We start from the raw sequence: 19803 nt of genomic DNA, 5'->3' as shown, positions 1-19803 counted from the left end.
AAGTGCTCTTTGTACATGCAGACTGTAAAATATGTATGATCTTACCCCATCCAGTAAGAGAGAATAAACGAGCCACCATGTTTAGGAGCTAAACAAAGCCCAGATCACAAAGAGTGGTGGTGGGCTCCGAGATGATCTGTAAGCTTGGGATACACAGGAGCACCTTGAAGGCCACTGTGAGAACTCTGAGCACTATGAAAGGGAGTGTGGTAGTCTGACAAAGGTTTTCAGAGCATATCCATGTCTGCTGTGTGCAGGAAAAACTAAGGGAATAGAGGTGGAAGTAGGGAGAACAATTAGGGCACGATTGCAGCTATCTGAAGTAGAGATTATTGTGGTTTGGACCACAGCATTGAAACTGGAGAAGGTTAGAAGCCATCAACTTTTACATACACTGTGAAAGAAGCTAAAGAATGTACTGTTGGAGGGGACACAGTGTAGGGATAACGATGACTACAAGATTTCTGGCTGGTAAAACCGGAAAAATGCAACTGCCATTTCCAGAGATGGGGGTGACTTCAGGAGAGCAAGATGTAGGGATGGAAGCAGCTGGTATAAAAGCTTGAAGGGTGAACTCAACCTGGAGACGTCTATGAGACATCCAGTTGGAGAGGTCAATGAGAGAATCGGATACATGAGCCTGGAATGCATGGAAGAGGTCCAGGCTGGAGACACAAATTTAAAGTCATCCCAACATGTATCAATATAGCACTTCAGTCCATGAGGTTGGATGAGCTTACTGAAGAAGCAGATGCAGACAGAGAAGAATTCAGATTCTTGAGCCTGGTGAACTCGGAGGTTTAGAGAGCTGAAAAGTGGGGGAGAAGGCGCAAAGAAAACCAGGAAAGGTAGCTGGGGAGCTAGGGAGGGTTATCAAGCAAGAGAAGTGTTCCAGAAGTCAAATGGAAATGCTTCAAGGAAAGTGTAATGCGTTGTGTCCATTCTGCTGATACCGACAGTGAGAGTGGGACAGAGACTTGACCACTAGGTAGACAGTGAAGGTCACTGGGGATCTCGGCTAGAGCTCCATCAGCGGAGTGATGAGGACAAGACTTCAGGAAAGAAAGGAGCTAGCATGTAGATCGTAGGAGCTTTACTGTCAAGAGGAGTAGAAAAACGGGGCAGTGCCCAGAGAGGAGTCTGGGTGGGGTTATTTTGAAGGGAGGGGAGATAATACAATTCATCTGGATGATGATGAAAGTGATCTCGGAGAAAGGAAAACCTTCAGGACACAGGAGAGAAAATAACAGCACATACGTGTGTTGGGTAAGCACCAAATTCTATTAATAAATTGCACTTTACAGACTACAAATCCTGTGTGATCTTACAAGTTCACTTCACTTTACATAAAGAGAAATGGGCCAGGGGTTGGGACAGACTAGATGACATCAAAGCTCCCTAACTAGCTGACATTAGAATTGTGTGTTTTCACAAATCTAAACACATATTCAAGACAGGGATGATGGTCACTTTTGTAAAGCGGAACAATGAATATATCCAAAGCATCCAAAGTTCGGTTCTCTTAGTCTGCTGATAAAGGTCATGTCCAGGTAAAAAGTAGATGGTGGTGTCGGTCTTACAACAGAAACACAGGTAAAAAGGTAAAGATACATTTGTCTTGTGTGGTGTTGGTTCAGACTGAATTCAGAACCCAGAGACACAAAGAAAACAACTCTACCACAGCACTACAGGAGCTTAAAATTTGTTTCACGGTCTCTCTGGGAGAATGACACAGCCTCAGGTTGGAGACAGAGTACTTGAATGAACACAATTTTAGGGATCGTTGTTGTATGTCCTATCATGAATGCTGTGCCTCCCGCTTCCACCTCTGAGTATCTAGCCCATGTGGGAAGGTATGTCCCGTTTTTGTGGCCATCTTTTGAGACCACTTGATATAATCCAGTGGTCCTAGTGTCTGATCTACATTAAGATGATATCCTCTTAGAAAGTTCTTCCATAGTTTTTGTAAGTTCAGCAAGCCTAAAGACCAGAGCAAGAACAACTTCCTATCGTTCTGCACCATGATGGGAGCTAGTGCTTCATTCCACGAAGCATATGCTTTATACGTGTGCTAGTCGGGTTCTTTCATGTTGCTAGAAAATAGGTATTTTGGGTGACCTCAATGGAAAGCTATTTACTGCAAGGAGAATAAGGAAGACAAAAAATAATTTCAATGGTTACATATCCAGGTATTGGGAGATGGCAATGCTATTCAAGAAATAGGACATTATTAAAATGCCTTGTATCTCCAGTGAATGTAAAAAAACTTTTTTTTTTAAAGATTTTACTTATTTATTTGACAGAGAGAGAGAGAGAGATCACAAGTAGGCAGAGAGGCAGGCAGAGAGAGAGAGAGAGGGGAGGAAGCAGGCTCCCTGCTGAGCAGAGAACCTGATGTGGGACTCAATCCCAGGACTCTGAGATCATGACCTGAGCCAAAGGCAGAGGCTTAACCCACTGAACCACTTAGGTGCCCTCTAGTGAATGTATAACTCATTTGCCCTGATCTTTGGATGACATTATCCCTTTGTTTAAGTCATTACCCGCAAAAGCCTCTCTGCTCCCCTCCACTCTGAAGCTTATACTTGCTTATGCATGGGTTTCCAGCCTGGGAGATTGCTTATTTCTAAATCCATGTATTTCGGCCTCTAACTGTTTCAGCAATGCTGCACCCTCCTCAAGAGAAAGGCTAAGATTTTTCCGGGTTTTCCAGCAACACCATTGGCTGCTGCTTCTTTGTGGACTCATTTCCAGATTTAAAATCTTCCCCACCACTACGTGTTGTGCTTTCATGAACCTCAGTCCTAGTCTCTCGTCTCTTTCCTGCTCTATTGTCCTCCAGATGATGTCATTCAGCCATGTTCTTGGCTTTGACCAATATCCACGCCCATGTAATTTCAACTGCTCAGCTGCTTCTCTCCCTCACCTATCAGCTCAAGTGTCCCTTTCTAGAAGTGGTCACATTTGCCCCATCCTGCCTCTCACTATGACTCTATCCTCCTTAAAATCTGTTGTACAAGGACCCGTTTTGACACATACGTAGGACACTTGACTATTTATTTCTTTTGCTAAACTGTAAGATGCGGGAGGGAACCTGTGTCTGTTTGGATTAAGCACTGTGTCACCAGTTCCCTACAGACCATTTGGCACTTTGTAGGATTTCAAAAATTAATGAAGTATCAGATGAAACCACCTCTAATTTCGATTTTTCCCAGGGAACAGAGTTCCTGTGTTAAACGGTGTCACAGGCAGGCCCCCATGTCTGATGTATCAGCAGCAATCTGACGAGTGGTGTGATATGGAACAAAACAAAGAAACTCCCCCAACCATTTTCCCTGGAAGTAAATTTGGGGAGTAGGAGGCACGCAGGCTAAATTTTAACACTTTATATCATCTCTATTTACAGCTTATTAATGTCCAGCATTTCAGTATAAGACTGACTCAGCTGCTAAGAGTATAGAGTATACAGCTTATTAATGTCCAGCATTTCAGTATAAGACTGACTCAGCTGCTAAGAGTATAATATATATTCATCACTGTAACTCCCAGTAACCCCTGGGAAATTCATGTGTGTCAATGACTCACTATACTCCATAAATATTCATTGACAAGATAGACCAGGACAGATGTTGTGGAAAAAACACACAAAATAGAAAACTGTTTGGGTGTGCTTTGATTCTCAAAATTTGGAGTTGTTGAGACAAACAAGTATTTTCTTTCTTTCATTTAAAGATATGATACCGCAGAAAGTATGTCAATTGTTTAAAATTTAATGACATTTTCCATTTCTTAGAGCTGCAAATAATCTGATCCCAGACTACTGGGCTCTACACTATTTTTTTAATCAAGATAATCATTTTAAAAATTTTATTAGTTTTGTCTTGAACTCTATCCACACTTGTAGATTAATTGGAATAAAAATTATTTAATAAGTTATTAGTCATAACTAATTCATAGCTGATAATTAGAAATAAGCCTTTCTTCTGCATTGGTATGCTCTATTATTGATTTAACTTTCATTATTCCTGGTCATTTTTCCCCCTATAATCTGCGTGGGGTCCCTTAGCCAACTATCTTTTGCATTACATCAAAAATTTAAAAAAAAGAGTTTAAGTCCAAAAGCAACTAACTTTATCAATTTTTTATAAGTGAGTAATGTTACTATTACTTAACAACAACAACAACAACAAAAAATAGGATTGTTGACCTATCCAAAGCAATATATAATATACCTGGTAGGGGCAAAACAAAAGACTACAACTAATTACTATTTTTTGTTTCTATACCAAAATGAGGACTTTATTAATGACATTATTAAACAGTAGAGAGAATTAAATAAATTAAAATTTTTAAGTAAACCCAATACAATTACCCAATTACAAATGGAGTAATTGGAGGAACATGAATATATACCAACAAAAGGATACACAAAGAGATAGAATTTTATGAAAACTATGTTATCTTTTGAAAAGCACAAGATTAATTTTTCTAACTGAATGAAAAGAAGAAAGGAATGTGAATTACTGCATCCCAAGTATATGTTTTACTTCAAAGAAAAAGAGTATGAAAAACCTGAAGAGACGGGAGTTCTCCTTAGAAGCCCTATTCTTGGGGAGCCTGGGTGGTTCAGTCAGTTGAGTCTGACCCCAGATCTCGGCTCAGTGGTCATGATCTTAGGGTCCTGAGATGGAGTCCAGTGTCAGACTTCGCACTAGGCATGGAGTCTGTTTGGTATCCTCTCTTGCCCTCTCTGTCTCTACCATCCTGCCCACCCCCCAACCCTGAAGGCAATCACACATGCATCCTCTTAAAAAACAAAAAAAAAGGGAAAACAAATCAAATTCTTAAACTTTAGTTAGTATTGTTCCAGGACCTGCTATGAAAGATATTGACATCTAAACATGAGGGCAACCAAAAATTCCCCCCTCATTCTTTCCTCTTTATTTCCTGGTTTTCAGTAGTTGTTAAGTGTTATAACATTTACATTGTATTCTGTAATCATATTTCCTTAGTTTTTACAGTCTAGATGGCATATTTGTCTACTTGTACATATCCATTTCTCTATTCTTAAATTCTTTGTTTTTATTTATTTAGAAAAAACTTATCAAGACAAGGAAGGAGACATTTAGGAAACTGGGGAGGACAAAAACCTGAGGAGGACACCACTGATGACTTCATTGGCCTCTTACACTGACTAGTTAATTTCTTCCCATCCTCCTATATTTTTAATTTTTTTAAAACCTAGAGATTAAAGAGCTATATTTCTGAACTTCAATAATATCATTCAGACTCTTGTTATTTTTGTCTAATTATATTATTATTCCCAAGGACAGAAATTCATAAGAAGAATATGTTTTTTTCTAAGCTCTTAGCAGAGTTGGCCATATGGTTTGCATAGACCAATGGAATTTGAGGAGAAATGGCATGGCAGCATGGAAAGTAAATATTTTTTAGCTCTTATCTATCAAAATGCATAGTGGACATTTCATTCGAGCATTATTTTTATTTCTAAATAGCTCTTCTAAGACAATGTTCGACTATGAACACAGAGGTGTATACAGGTGTTCATGCACCACTGTTCATTTCTAACAGTGGACCATTGGGCATAACAGGGTAAGGACCAAATAAATTATAGGACTATCCAGAATTTAGACTAAAGATTATGTTGGCATAGGTCTATATTTGGAAGTTGGAAAGATCTTCAAGAGATTGTCAAAATATTGTTAAAATGAAAAAGCATGCTGCAGGAAAAAATTACATATTAAAATTCCAGGTACATCAAACACTGAATGTATGTGTTATATATGTATATATGGGGCCAGGAAAAGGTAAAAGAATACATTTAATCATGCTAGAAATGGTTACTGCTGGAGTGGTGATGGCTTTGGAGCCTGAGGAATGGGATAGGAAGACATATTATACTTTGTCATTCTGTACTGGTATTTTCACAATGTATTTGTGTTATTATGTAATAAATAAACTAAAAGCTAAAAGGACACCTGACTGTTTAGTGGATAATCCTTAACACTGTTTTGATAGGTGATGTGAGGAGAGAATTGGGATGAGAGAAGCAAAGAAAGCCATCATTTACTGAGTTAATAAGTCTGTCGTTGTGTCATGCATTCTACTTAGTGATGTTCATGCCATTCTGGGATAAAATAGTATAATCCACCTGTTAGAGATGAGGAAACTGACTCCACAATCTTTACTTAACCCAGTATCACGCTACTGGCAAATAGCAGAGCCAAGATCAAGACTCAAGTCCTCTGTAACCACCATATTGTTGCAGTTCTTAAGACAAGCCAATGGTCATTATATAGGTTTCATTTATATTGTAACAACCACAGAAAGCTATGTGTTTGGAAGTGAGACAAAAGGATTGCGTAGCATGGATAGGATTTCCAAATTAACCTTGTACTTCTCTAAGTTTTTACAATCTCTTTTCTTCTCCTGCTTTTTCCATACTTGTTTATTCTTCTTTACCAGATTCCTACACCTAGATGTTCTTTGACTTTGAGGTATTCATTTCTCAAAAAGAGTTATTCTCCTTATATTATCTGGCCCTGGCAGAAATTAAATGTCTTTACGTGGACTAAACTTAGAATGTGTGAACAAAGAGCATTTGATATTTTAATAATAGATCCCATTCTAGATGATCTTAAAGGTTATTTTAATATTACCAAAGGGAAAATTAGCTAATCCAGGTACTATTCCAAGAGAATTTTATGAAGTTTTTCTAATTTTAGCTGCTTGATTAACTTGGGCCATCAAACCAAAATAATTCTTCCTGTATATACCTAGCAATTTAATATTGAGCTGGGATTTTAAGGAAGACAAGAGTTTATAACTTTGTTGTCTGTCTAAATAACCTCATAAAATCATACCGAGAATACTAATAGTGCTATAAACTGTATGGATAACATAAACGAAAGCATCCTACTCTATTTTATATCTATTGAGGGGTAGCTTCTGGTAATTTACATAAAGGCTTTACTAGTTTTTCTTAGTTACTAGAGTGTAATAACCAATATTTTTATGTTTTAGTCTCAGAAACTTAAATAGGAACAAAGGCCCTTCTATTAGTGTGTACAAAGAAAGGACAACAGATAAATGCCAACAACTCTAAATGCTCATTATTAAGGGGTAGTACTGTCTGGGTTTTAGAATACTGCCCCTCAGAGTTAAAGTTTTAGAATATATATGGGATTGATTATTTCCTCAAGATAATGAGTGCCAATCATACTTGCCTTAATCTGACAACTCAAATTTTTATTATGCTTCTCCCTACCCAAGTCCATAAAGCTTCTCATTGACCCCAGCCTCAATCGACCAGAGAGAGAGACCATGTCTTGGAATTCTCTCAAAGCTATTATACTGACCTTGAGAGACTGATCTCTTTGGCGTATAGCCTCCTTCAACCCAAAGAAAAGGGGATCGAACTAGGTTTGGCCAAACGGTTTTATGTTCCCTCTCTCCAAATTAGTCTCTGGCTGTGACACATCTATCAGTAAAAAGCTGTCTGAAACTTCTGGCTAAAAAATTTCTCACCATCTGGGGCACCTGCATGGCTCAGTTGGTTAAACGACTGCCTTCAGCTCAAGTCATGATCCTGGAGTCCCAGGGTCTAGTCCCACCTGGGGCTTCTTGCTCAGCAGGGAGCCTGCGTCTCTCCCTGACCCTACCCCCCTCTCATGCTCTCTCTCTCACTCTCTCTCAAATAAATAAATAAAATCTTATAAAAACAAACAAACAAACAAAACCCCCAAACCAAACTCTCATCATCTGAGCACTGGAACTGTGTGTGTTTTTCATGACAGAAAAACTAGAGAAACATTTTGAAGGAAAATAACTGATATGGACTCTCCAAACTCATTTTAACCTTTTCATCTTCATCTTCCAGGTTAGGTAAGTGACAGAACTTTAAAGAAAACCACATTCCGGAATGAAGCACGTAAATATCTATGAAGTAGTTTGAATTGCTCTAACTGAACAGAAAGTCCTAAAGAATCTTCAAACGACGGCATTTAAAAGGATTTTGGAGATTATGTAATTCAAATCCCTGATTTTCCAAATGAGGAAGCAGCATTCCAGAACATGAAGAAAATCGTGCAAGCCCCAAATGTGTAATGCGAAGAAAACTGAAACTTGATTTAGTTACCTGACTCCTAATCTAATTCTATTCCTGAACTGCATAATTAATCACCAAGAAAGAGTTTGATGACACGGAATGGGGAATTTGAACTTGGGCAAGTATACGTGTGGAATAAGGAAGTATGCTGTACTGAATGGGTACAATAATTGATGCTGTATCAATATAATGTCCATATCTAAATGTAGAAAATAACGTAGGTGTCCTTGGGTATTTATATTATAAATTTATACAGGTTGATAATTTCCTATCTTGCTTTGGACTTTGACACCATCTATTATTCTGTATGTGTGGTTCTTAATATTACAATCACAATCTCTTCTATTACTTTATCAGAACTTCTCAGCTTTAAAATTTGACATTAACCACATGAATGTACTTTTTCCATTTCGCAAAGAACAGAATTGAGTCCCATAAAGGTTAAGCAATCGGAACTAGGATCTGTATCTTCACACTTTTCCTTTTAGCTTGATAATCAGGTTTATCAGTCCCATAAAGGGGCAATAAAAATTTAAAACAATCACTTTGGCAAACCAAGGTCTCTTTTCAGGCCGTCGTTTTTTCTGTCTCTTCACTTTCAGATGACTGAAGAAGAGTATCAGTCTTGAGGCAGAGGCTCCATGCTGGTTTGGTCAACACTTAAGTTCCATGGTTGTCTCCCTTTGCAATCGTTTTGTTGTTTTTGTTTTTGTTTTTTTAAGACCATTTATTGTTAAATTAAAAATATTCTCTGCTGCTATGACATAGGGCAACTCCTTCTTGACCAGGAAGGCTAACTTGGAGGACATTAAAGGGTAACACTCATCTCATGGGTGCCTTGACATCAATGGTTTTGACAATACTGTGACATTTGTCAAGTCTCGCTAAAATCACAAGATTCTTTCTCTGCTTTTGAATACTAAGATATATGAGATTCATGTGTGATTTGAGTAGCAAAAAATACTTGATGAATTTAAGAATATTATAGACTAAATCTTGAATGCGAGCAAAATAACTGTCACATGTAATTTTGGAGACTACTTGACCACCTCCTAGCTATTTAATAGCAATGACTAAATGCAATACCCAAAAGCCATTTTTAACTTGAGTTAATTTTGAAGCTATACATGATAACCAAATAAAAATAGGCCAAGTAATACTAAAGAATATAAAATTTGGTATATTAACATTGGATTAAAGGCTAAGAATTTCATGTATGAGAAAGATAACCTCTCTATAATCTGAAATTACTTGTTTCTTTGAAAAATCAAAGAGCAAAATTGATTATACTAATAAGCTGTTAAAGTAATAATTAATATTTATTTTGATGTTAATGGGTGGTCAGATTAGGTAAAAGAGAGGAAGTATTCCATTCTTGGTATAAATATGTCCCTTCTTATTTTTTCTATTCTAATTTTCAGGTATTTGCCATGATATGCCTTTGGTATGCCCCCTAATATTTCATCTCCCATGTGACAGAATTTTAATTTGGTATTAAGCTTGAGGCAAATCAATGTATTTCTTACTAGCTTCCAGACTAAAGGTAGAAGATGCTTCTTAAACTTTCTCATCAAACCATGTTATAAATGATGGCTACAGTCTTATATAGCATAAAGATTTGGAAAAAAAAAAAAAAAAACAACCCTTGACGAAAACAGCAAACTGTATTTAATAGAAATATGGTAAATGAATTGTCCATTGAAGAGCAACCTGAATTAACACTAGCAGTTTTACAGTAATTTTTTTATGTATGATGTTCCTCATTTAGAAAACTCCAGTAGACATTTCTAGTTCCTTAAAATAATAAAAAGTTTAAAGAATTGTCTTCTGTAATCTGCTCAACAGAGAAAATTTAAAGACATATTAAAATCAGTTTCACCTTAAAAATTCAGTTTTCAAATGAAAGGCTGATTGCAATAATTGACATTAAGTGCTGTTTTGAGTAGCAAACCAGTGACTTCTTGACATTAAACAGAAAAAGTTTGTGAAATGATATTAAATTAACATTTACATTAAATTAATAAAAAATAGTTGGAGTATGAGAAAAGAACCTTCCCATTAGTGGGAATTTCCATTAATAGAGTTGATATTAAATGAACTTGATAATCGTAGGCATGAGGGAAAAGATGTCTGGCTGACTGGAAATGAAAGAAACTCAGTGAGCAGGGAAGAAACTGCTAGAAATGGCATCAGCTTCAAGAGAAAAGACTTGATTTTTGTTAATGAGCTAGTTAGAGAAATAGCACGAATTGCTTAGCAAAGAAATAAAAAAGGAGGGTCTGTTCAATTGCCCAGAGGAAAAAAAAAAATTTTTTTTTAAAATAAAACACAGCTTTCAAAAGCTGATTATCATCATGTTTTGGAAAAAAGTAGTCTAGAGAAAAGTTCCGTCAGGAGGAAACAGAAATGGGATATTATTTTCAACAGGCATGATTTAAGAGAATCATTTTAATGACTAGTCAGTTTTGTGCTATTTGTTCCTCAGGTTTTACGAGCATGAAGCTAAAAAATAAAGCCTCAGATGTTTATCGACTAAGATAGTCAAGTACTGAATGTTTAATCTATACTTAGAGAATCATTCTGTAAGTGTATGTGGGTTGTTTTACCTCAATGAAGAAAGAAAAGCAGGGAGAAATTTCTGTAACCACTGATCACCCAAATGCCTCCTGTTACAGCCTTACTCTGAAGATTAAGTCCAAAAAGGTTTTGCAGAGCTCATATAATTATGCTTCAAAATGCTCCTTTCCTATTAGCACCATCAGGATTATCATAGGATAGAAATGAGAGATGGTCACAATGACTGACGGTTTGAGCACACTGCCTATTTCTAAATACAAAGGCTTCAAAACACCCAATACTCATTTTGATAGGACTCAGCTACTTAGATACAGCACCAGTCATTTGACTGCCAAAACTAAGGACAGCAACAGCGATGGATAGCACAAAATGTTAGGGTTGGCGTTGGTGAAGGTACTGGTGCCCAATGCCTGGGATGGCATTATCCAGGTGGACTGAGCTATGGTGTGCAACATCTTGTGTTGCACTGGTGTTGTGTGTGCACCAACTGGTGTTGGTGGCACAAATTACAGATAATGGTGGCCATTTGTGGTGTTCTCATCACACCGGGTCAACGACATGTTTGGCTGTGGTACTGGCTTATACGGCTTCCCTTTGTTCTGAGCCACGTTGGCCCAGTGAGTCTGTGACCTCTCTTTTCAAGTTCTATAATTTCTTTTTCTTTTTCTTCAGAAGTCTGAACCCTTTTGGTTGCAAATAAGAGCCTTACTGATATAAGGAACTTGCATTGAATTACATGGGAATATAATAATATATTCTGGGTATTCGATAAATATTTGTTGAATGAATCGAAAACGTGAGTAAGACTCTCGATTCTCAAATATAAATTTACCTTATCTTGACACGAGTGTCACTGCTAATAAATGAAATGTCTTGTGGAAATGTATAAGCTGTCCTTGGAATACCTTTACCAATGACAGGCAGACAGCAGTGAGCACTCTCAGGAAGAATGGCCTGGAAAGCTGCACTAACACACCAATGAGAAGCTTGAAACCCTTGTGATCTGCATTGCAGGGACATGTGTGCAAAACCAATGTGAGGATAAGAGAGGCTCACAGTCACCATCTCACAATCAACATATACATTGTTGCTAGTAATTTTGGTACTTCTGCCTCGAAGAATGTGTCATCTACTAACCTTAATTTCTCCTTCATAAAAAGCATACCCAATCTATTTAGCAATGAAATGCATATAACAGAAGTTTCACGTATCCTCTTGCTTGTGGTCTGCCTTGTCACAAAAAAGCTATCACTACAATTACCACCTCCTACTATGTATTGACTATTAATATTTTCTGCTTCAAGTACAGTTTTTCCCAGCATAGGCATTCCATCCTTTTGTTATTAAAACAGAATAAAACAAAACAACTGTAGTTTTTAACCTCTGTTCCCTTGGTTACTTTTAGTTATTATTCCACAAAGGAAAGAAGACCATTGTCCTCAGAGTTTTTTGCACTGTTTTCACAGAGGGAATGCCAGGACTCTATGGCAGAAGCTAGTAACTTCCTTTACAACACATTTGCTTATTACTGATGACTCTCCTTTGTTTTGGTGAAATACCACCTCATTAGGTCATCTAGTAGTCCCATCTCAAAACTCAATAGGAGACTGTCATCCAAGAACTTAGGATAAACTTGCAAATCAGAAATACAGATCAAAACCACAAAGAGATACCGCCTCACATCAGTCAGAATGGCTAAAATTAGTAAGTCAGGAAACAAGAAATGTTGGCGAGGGTGTGGAGAAAAGGGAACCCTCTTACACCGTTGGTGGGAACGGAAGCTGGTTCAACCACTCTGGAAAACAGTATGGTGATTCCCCAAGAAGTTAAAAACAGAGCTACCCTACAACCCAGGAATTGCACTGTTAGGTATTTATCCAAAGGATACAAACATTGTGATCAGAAGGGGCACCTATACTGCAATATTTATAGCAGCACCGTCCACAACAGCCAAACTATAGAAAGAGCCCAGGGGTCCACTGACAGATGAATGGATAAAGAAGATGGTGTATATATACATAATGGAATATTACTCAGCCACCAAAAAGGGTGAAATCTTACTATTTGCAATGACATGGATGGAACTGGAGGGTATTATGCCGAGCAAAATAAGTCACTTAGAGAAAGACAACTATCATATTGTTTCAATAATAGGTGGAATTTAAGAAACAAAGCAAAGGATCATAGAGGAAGGGAGGAAAAAATAAAATAAGACAAAATCAGAGGGGGACAAACCATAAGAAGTTCTTAACTATAGGATACAAACTGAGGGTTGCTGGAGGGGAGGCAGGTGCAGGGATGGGGTAACTGGGTGATGGGCATTAAGGAGGACACATGACATAATGAGCACTGGGTGTTACATGCAACTGATGAATCCCTGAACTCCACATCTGAAACTAATGATACACTAAATGTAGACTAACTGAATTTAAATTAAGTTAGAAGGAAAAAAAAAGAATAAGCTTGCAAAGTCAGTAGCTAATGACACGATAATTAGAATATGTCAAATTATTGCTGTAGACTGTAACTTTAGGTTTAAGAGTGGAGAAGTCAAGGAATATTAGAGCCAATGGGAGTTGATCTCCAGAGAGTGTGAACCACAGTAACTAAAGTTCCTTCACAGGTGGACTCTGGCACATGGATGTGTGGCATTGGGGGTGGGATAGGAAGATGCCTAGAGGCAGGGATGTTTGGTTCTTCAAAGTTTCAATGAAACATTTCTCCTGTAATTGATATTGATATAATTAACACACTGGGTTAAAGGGAAGTCTTGACTGGGCATGTTTCTCCGGTTATAAAATAAGGGCACAATGTCAATGGGATTTTACATTTCATCTGGTCCTAATGCATTTATTGTACAGAGCGCCACGAAAATTGGACATTTTTTAAAAAAAGTGTTCACTTGGTTCTTTATCATATTGCTTAATCAAAGTTTAATTTTATAAAAGAATAAGAAACTGAAGAAAATATTTGAAATTCCAGGAAGCCAAGGAGAACTCCCAGGTGCCTATGATTAGAAGGAACACAAGAGAGTTCACCGTATGGAAAATGTCAAGTAAACAGAGCTACAAATGTGAGCTGGTTTGACTAGACAGCCATAGGGTTGATTTCCAACCACTTCCCATTGGAGAGGTCAGCCAATCACAGTAATTAGGAATTCTTTTGTATTAGTCTTAGGCAGCTGGGCAAGACTGGTAAGTAGTTACAACTTCCAAGGTACAGTTTCTACACAGACACCATCCATCTTAACCTGGGTTTTTTAGGACATGGAAGTCATCTTTAGGTTTTGAGTCCCAAACATGCTTATCCTCACTTGCACTAGGGAGACTGATTTTATAATAATGTTTTCGGTAGTCGCTGTTAACAAAAAGAAAGCCCCAGAAAACCAGACGACCTACAATGGATGCATCATGTTAAATTCATGAAAGCTCCAAGATGACAATCCTTGGGAAAACTCAAGCATTTCAGACACCGTTTGGAAAATGTACGGTGAATCTTACTTTCCAATCAACATCAGCCTAAATGATAGCAATTCTTTGCTGAAGGCAATTTTCTGCTGAGTTTATGTGTATACGTACGTCTGTTTAGCAAAAACATAAATTGCAAGATCTTCTTTTTCACAGGAAAAAAAGCCAGCTGTGGGGAAACTTGAATAGCTCCAGATTGAGGGTAGATAAAAGGAGCGGTGTGGACTGGAGGAACTCCTGACTGAAAAACCCAGGGCCTCGGCTCTTGCTCTCCTCTTAGTCAGGATATTGCTCAAGTTATCCTCTCAAATTCTGCTCGTAGCCTTTATCACCACATAACACACTCATTTAATCACGGTCTCTGCCCAACGGAGGTCAGGTGTTTGCTTTGTTCAATGCTTAATCCCCAAACCTAGAAGGACTGTGACACGTAGTAGGAGCTTAATAAATACTTACTGAATGAGAATTTGTTCAGAAAGGATCTGAGCAAGAGATACTTACTGAATACTTAATGAATGGGAGAGGATACTGTCTTTCCCAAAATACTCAAGTCCCTACAGTATCTACTGATCTTGGAAGTGAAGTGTGAACTGAGAGGCGGTTTCTACATTTTTCATCTAAAACCACAGGAACAAAGGAGAAGTTGACGGGCCTGCCAAGTCAGCAGCAACCCACGACACAGAAGGTGTTGGAATTATGAAGTCAGAGGGGAGATATCAGGCCACAATCTAAGAGTATTGAGGACTACCAAGGGCTGAGAGCATGAAGCAGAAATCCTTTGAGTGTGACGACTTGCCCCTCTTTCTCCTGGACCCATGAGCCTTAACATAGGCAAGAGCGCTCTCTGCTTTTATTTCTGTCTCGTGCTCTATACATTGGATTCCTTTGCATCTCCAATCCCTATGATAGATAACATGCCACTAATATACTCTAGTCCCACCACTGAAAAGTTGGCTGAATTTTCTGTCTTTTTAAGTTATGATTCCAACATTCCTAGAGAAGAACTCTGATCTGCTCAAATTGGACCAGTTGGCTACCTGTGGGGGAGTAAGAGCTCTTCAATGGACAGAGTCACACTGTATTAGCATTAGGATGATCAGATATCCTCCCAAATAGGTGCTAAAGTAATGATTTAGTTTTTGAAATACTGTTTGCTGAGCCACAAATGGGTTTTGTTATAATGGTACCACCTTCAAAATAATCTCACTTAGAACTATCCCAAGAAACTATTCCTTCCAAAAGAATAAGATAATTTAAGTCCATCTATAGTAATGAAAAACAAAACAAAACCCCAAATATCTCAAAACACCACCACCAACAACAACAACAAAAACCAAACTTCTTTATGTCAATTATCAGAACGTTAAAAAATCAACAGAAGGTTTTAGGACCTAGTAAGAGTAGGCACTCAGTGAATATCTGCCAGATCAAGAGATGAAGAGGACTTGAGAATTTCAATGACTTTTTATTGCTCTGAGCTGTTAACAGGGGACATTCAACAACTGTTATTAAATTCTTTATATGAGTAAGTCTGGATTCTGGCACCTGCTCAGGTGTAATGTCTACCCTGAGAATCTGTGAGCATTTCTGAGATCCTTGGAGGAGGGACCCTGCCTATTTGAAACATTCCCTGTAACCAACAGAGCGGGGCAAGGCTTCTGGACACCAGAGCTAACCATACCCTGTCTGCCTGCAGTGTTTCCTCTGGCCCTTCCAATCCTGCAATCCACTGGTTTAAATAACCTTCCCAAAAGGTCAGTCACCAGCACATTCCACACTGGGAACTGTTCTACAGAGTACCCTGCTGGAATCTAACTTCTCTACTGAAGATCTCCAATTCTTTTCTTGTAGATGTGTCTCCTTAGTTTGTATACTCGGGGATCTCACATTTGTAAACTTCCATGGTATATGTCTAATAGCTTTTGATCCACCCCCCCCCCCACAAATGACCAGGACTGTCCTTTCTACATATTCATGTACTTTAATCATTTCTTAGCTCTGGCTAAGATACCTGGCTCTGAAATCTCTTTCTATAAAATGTATTTTAATATGTTCTTTTAAATTTTAAATATTTTTGAATTAGCCTGCAGTTTTTTTCAAAAGTGTATTTAAATGGTTAGTAATTTTGAAATTGCTGGCAGCTTTAGTTGACTCTACCTTAGAAAGCACAATATTTCTGATTCAGAAAATAGTCTTTCTATATAGATCTTGAAGGAGAGAAAGAAAATTTCTGCTAAATCAGGGTTATCACTTTAGATGTTATTTCAATTTTTTTGAGTTGACCAATAAAAATATTTCAGATAAAATACTTTCAGAAGTCCTATCTTTTGGCTTCCATTTCAAACTATCTTACCCTGGGAAAGGATTCAAAAAACATAAAATCCCATAAAGATGCCTCTGTGGTCTCTTGAATATTTTTCCAAATTTAGATGTCATAAAATAAAAGGCCCTCTTAATTCCATACTATATAAGTATCGAATGTGTATCTACTCAATTAAAAAGCAAAACCTTAAAATGCTCTTCCCAATACTGGATTAAAATGAAAGAACGGATGGGGACTAGATTCTTAAAAAACAAAAACAAAAACAAAACACAAAAACACCCCAATGTTGTCAAACAAAGACAAGCTGTGACAACGTCTAATGTTCTGTATTAAACAAAACTAATGGGACAAGACCACTGACAATGAAGTCTAACATGACCACAGAGAGGGGATCCTGCACTGGGTAAGCAAATTGCTCTCAAGAATATTATTAGATCAAATGACAAACTTAGAACATGATGAGGGATTAGAGTATTCTACCAATATAAATTGATGCTAGTGGTAAGCAGACTGTAGTTAGACACAGAGTATCAGGGATCTCAGGAAATACATATGTAGTAGTTAGGGTGAACAGTCACCATGTAGGGAACAAACTTTCAAATGCATTAAGATAGGAGAACGGGACGGGGACAAAGAGAATGAGAAGTCACTGAGGCAAAATGGGAAAAATAAGGCGAGGAAAAGGTATATGGGTGTTTTTGTGACAATTTCAGCAACTTTTCTAAGTTTGAAGTTGTTCCAAATTAAAACGTCAAAAACCCTTATTTTAGGGGTGCCTGAGTGTCTCAACTGGTTAAGCGTCTGCCTTCTGCTCAGGTCATGATCTCAGCATCCTGGGATCCAGCCCCAGGTGGGGCTCCCAGCTCGGCAAGGAGTTTGCTTCTCCCTCTCCCTGTGCCTCTTCTTGCTGCTTGTGCTCTCTGCCTTCCTCTCAAATGCATAAGTAAAATACTTAAAAAATATATTTTACTCCGATCAGTACATTCCAAAACCTAGGTTCAGTACTTGAAAATGAGATCTTCTACACTGCTTGAGTTCTCATCCCAGTTTATGGTTTCTCTGCCTTTGCAGAACTAATTGTCAGTTCCCATGGTTTGATTTAGTCACATGCTCAGGGCTGAGAAATTGATTGGGAGCTCGAGCCTCTCCCAGGCTCCTGGATGTGGCCAGGGCAGAAGTCAGCACATCCAGTGGAGCCTACCAAAACCCTCTAGGTTTATTTCACTCCAACTCTTGATGCCACAGAACAGGTGGGAAATCCTGGACAAATGCCAAACTAGAAGACCTAATGGGGATGAACAAGATGGTCTCAAGCCAACTGGATATGGGGGCACTGTACTTAACAGGGAGACCCCTGTGAAAGCCATGTAGAAAGATCCAGAGGGAAGTGACTTCTGGAAGAGGGATGGGGGTCGAACAATCCCAGTGACTTTACTACTGGAGACAGAGGCAGAGAAGAAATGAAAGGTCAAAACATCAATGGTAAGTAGTCACACTGGAGAAAAGAGTTTCAAAATAGAGTTACACTATTTTGACAGTTGGGGGTCAGTAGTGCTTGATATTTGAAACAAATGCTAGCAGTTCATATGCACTCTTTTTGGAAGTATACAAATACTGTGTTTGCCCTGTCAGAAACAGATGAAAGATGACAATTTATGGTTTGTTGCTACCAAGAGTGTAAGCTCTTTGTGTTTCTATCTGAGTGACATTCAGTTTCATTTGTGTGTGTGTGTGTGTGTGTGTGTGTGTGTGTGTGATTCTTACAAGCTCAATAAGCTGTCAGGTGTCAAATGTAGAAAAATCTCTATTTCTTCTTCTGGAAAGAAGAATGATTACTTAAATATAGCCTCAATTATACACCGAAAACTGTTATGTATTTACCTTCCATTAGGTAATGGTTAAGAGTGCCTGACAGAAACTTTGTTCCCAATCATGGAAGAGAATTTTAAGAGAGGTGTATCCTAGGGGCACCTGGGTTGCTCAGTGGGTTAAGCCTTTGCCTTCGGCTCAGGTCATGATCCCAGGGTCCTGGGATCGAGCCTCGCATCTGGCTCTCTGCTCAGCGGGGAGCCTGCTCCCCCCTCTCTCTCTGCCTGCCTCTCTGCCTACTTGTGATCTCTCTCTCTCTGTGTCAAATAAATAAATAAATAAATAAATAAATAGAGAGATGTATCCTAGTAGGAATGGTCAGTCTATTTTGGATGATGTCATCTGCCTAATGAAGAACAGGCAACTTGGAAACATAAAAAATTAAGTCCATTTCCATTTTTTGCTCCCAGGATTATTAGTATCAGAGCCTTTTTCCTTCCTTCATCCTCTGCTGATTTCAATCATTTTTAGTATTTTCCCTGTGCCAGACTTTCTCATTTTGTCCTTATTCCTATTTAATGGATAAGAAACATGATTCTAAATGGTGAAACATTTACTTCCTTCAGGTCAGTTTGATAAGAGCATAGTGTTGACAGACGAAGGACTGGTTTCAAGTTGGGGGACTCTAAATTCTAGGCTCAAAACCACCACAGAATTCGGCCTTCCAATGAATAATGGCCTTTATTCCTCCATCAGCCATTTTCCTTTTGAAAAATGCATTTAAGGGACTTTATTTTACCCTTTGCCAGTCATCAGGCATCTACTCTGATGCCTCTACAGGTGTCTGTTACATGTTTGTAACTGTATTAACTTTAAAAAGTCAGCCTGGGGGTGCCTGGGTGGCTCAGTGGTTTAAGCCTCTGCCTTCGGCTCAGGTCACGGTCTCAGGGTCGGGGATTGAGCCCCGCATCGGGCTCTCTGCTCAGCAGGGAGCCTGCTTCCTCCTCTCTCTCTGTCTGCCTCTCTGCCTACTTGTGATCTCTGTCTGTCAAATAAATAAATAAATCTTTAAAAATAAAAAAAATAAAAAAAAAGTCAGCCTGGTCTATGGATTTGAGTAATAACTCAAGAGCATTACGTCATTACAAATGAGTATTTCTAATTCATTCTGCTCTTGAAGACTCTAAATGTAAGACAATTATTTTATCTACTCAGTTGAAAGCTGTCTTTACAACCAATTTTTAACTATCAGTCTATACCTCCCTTTTGGAAATTAACAGAAAAAAATGCAATTCTTCTTCCATTCGGTAAGCTTTCCAACATTTTAAGGCAATTATGTTTTGTGCTGTTCATTCTCTTCTATTAAAAAAACTTGCCAGATGATTGGCTGTCTACCTGGCATCAATGAACAAACCTCATTTTCTCCCCTGAAAGGCAGAGATGAGGCCAACACTTTCAAAGCGTCTCTTTCTAAGACCAGACTTGTGGTTCTCCTTGAA

The sequence above is a fragment of the Mustela lutreola genome, chromosome 5, assembly GCF_030435805.1.
Source record: "Mustela lutreola isolate mMusLut2 chromosome 5, mMusLut2.pri, whole genome shotgun sequence".
Classification (NCBI taxonomy): Eukaryota; Metazoa; Chordata; class Mammalia; order Carnivora; family Mustelidae; genus Mustela; species Mustela lutreola.
The sequence above is the reverse complement of the archived record's forward strand: the minus strand, read 5'-3'. Positions refer to the sequence as shown.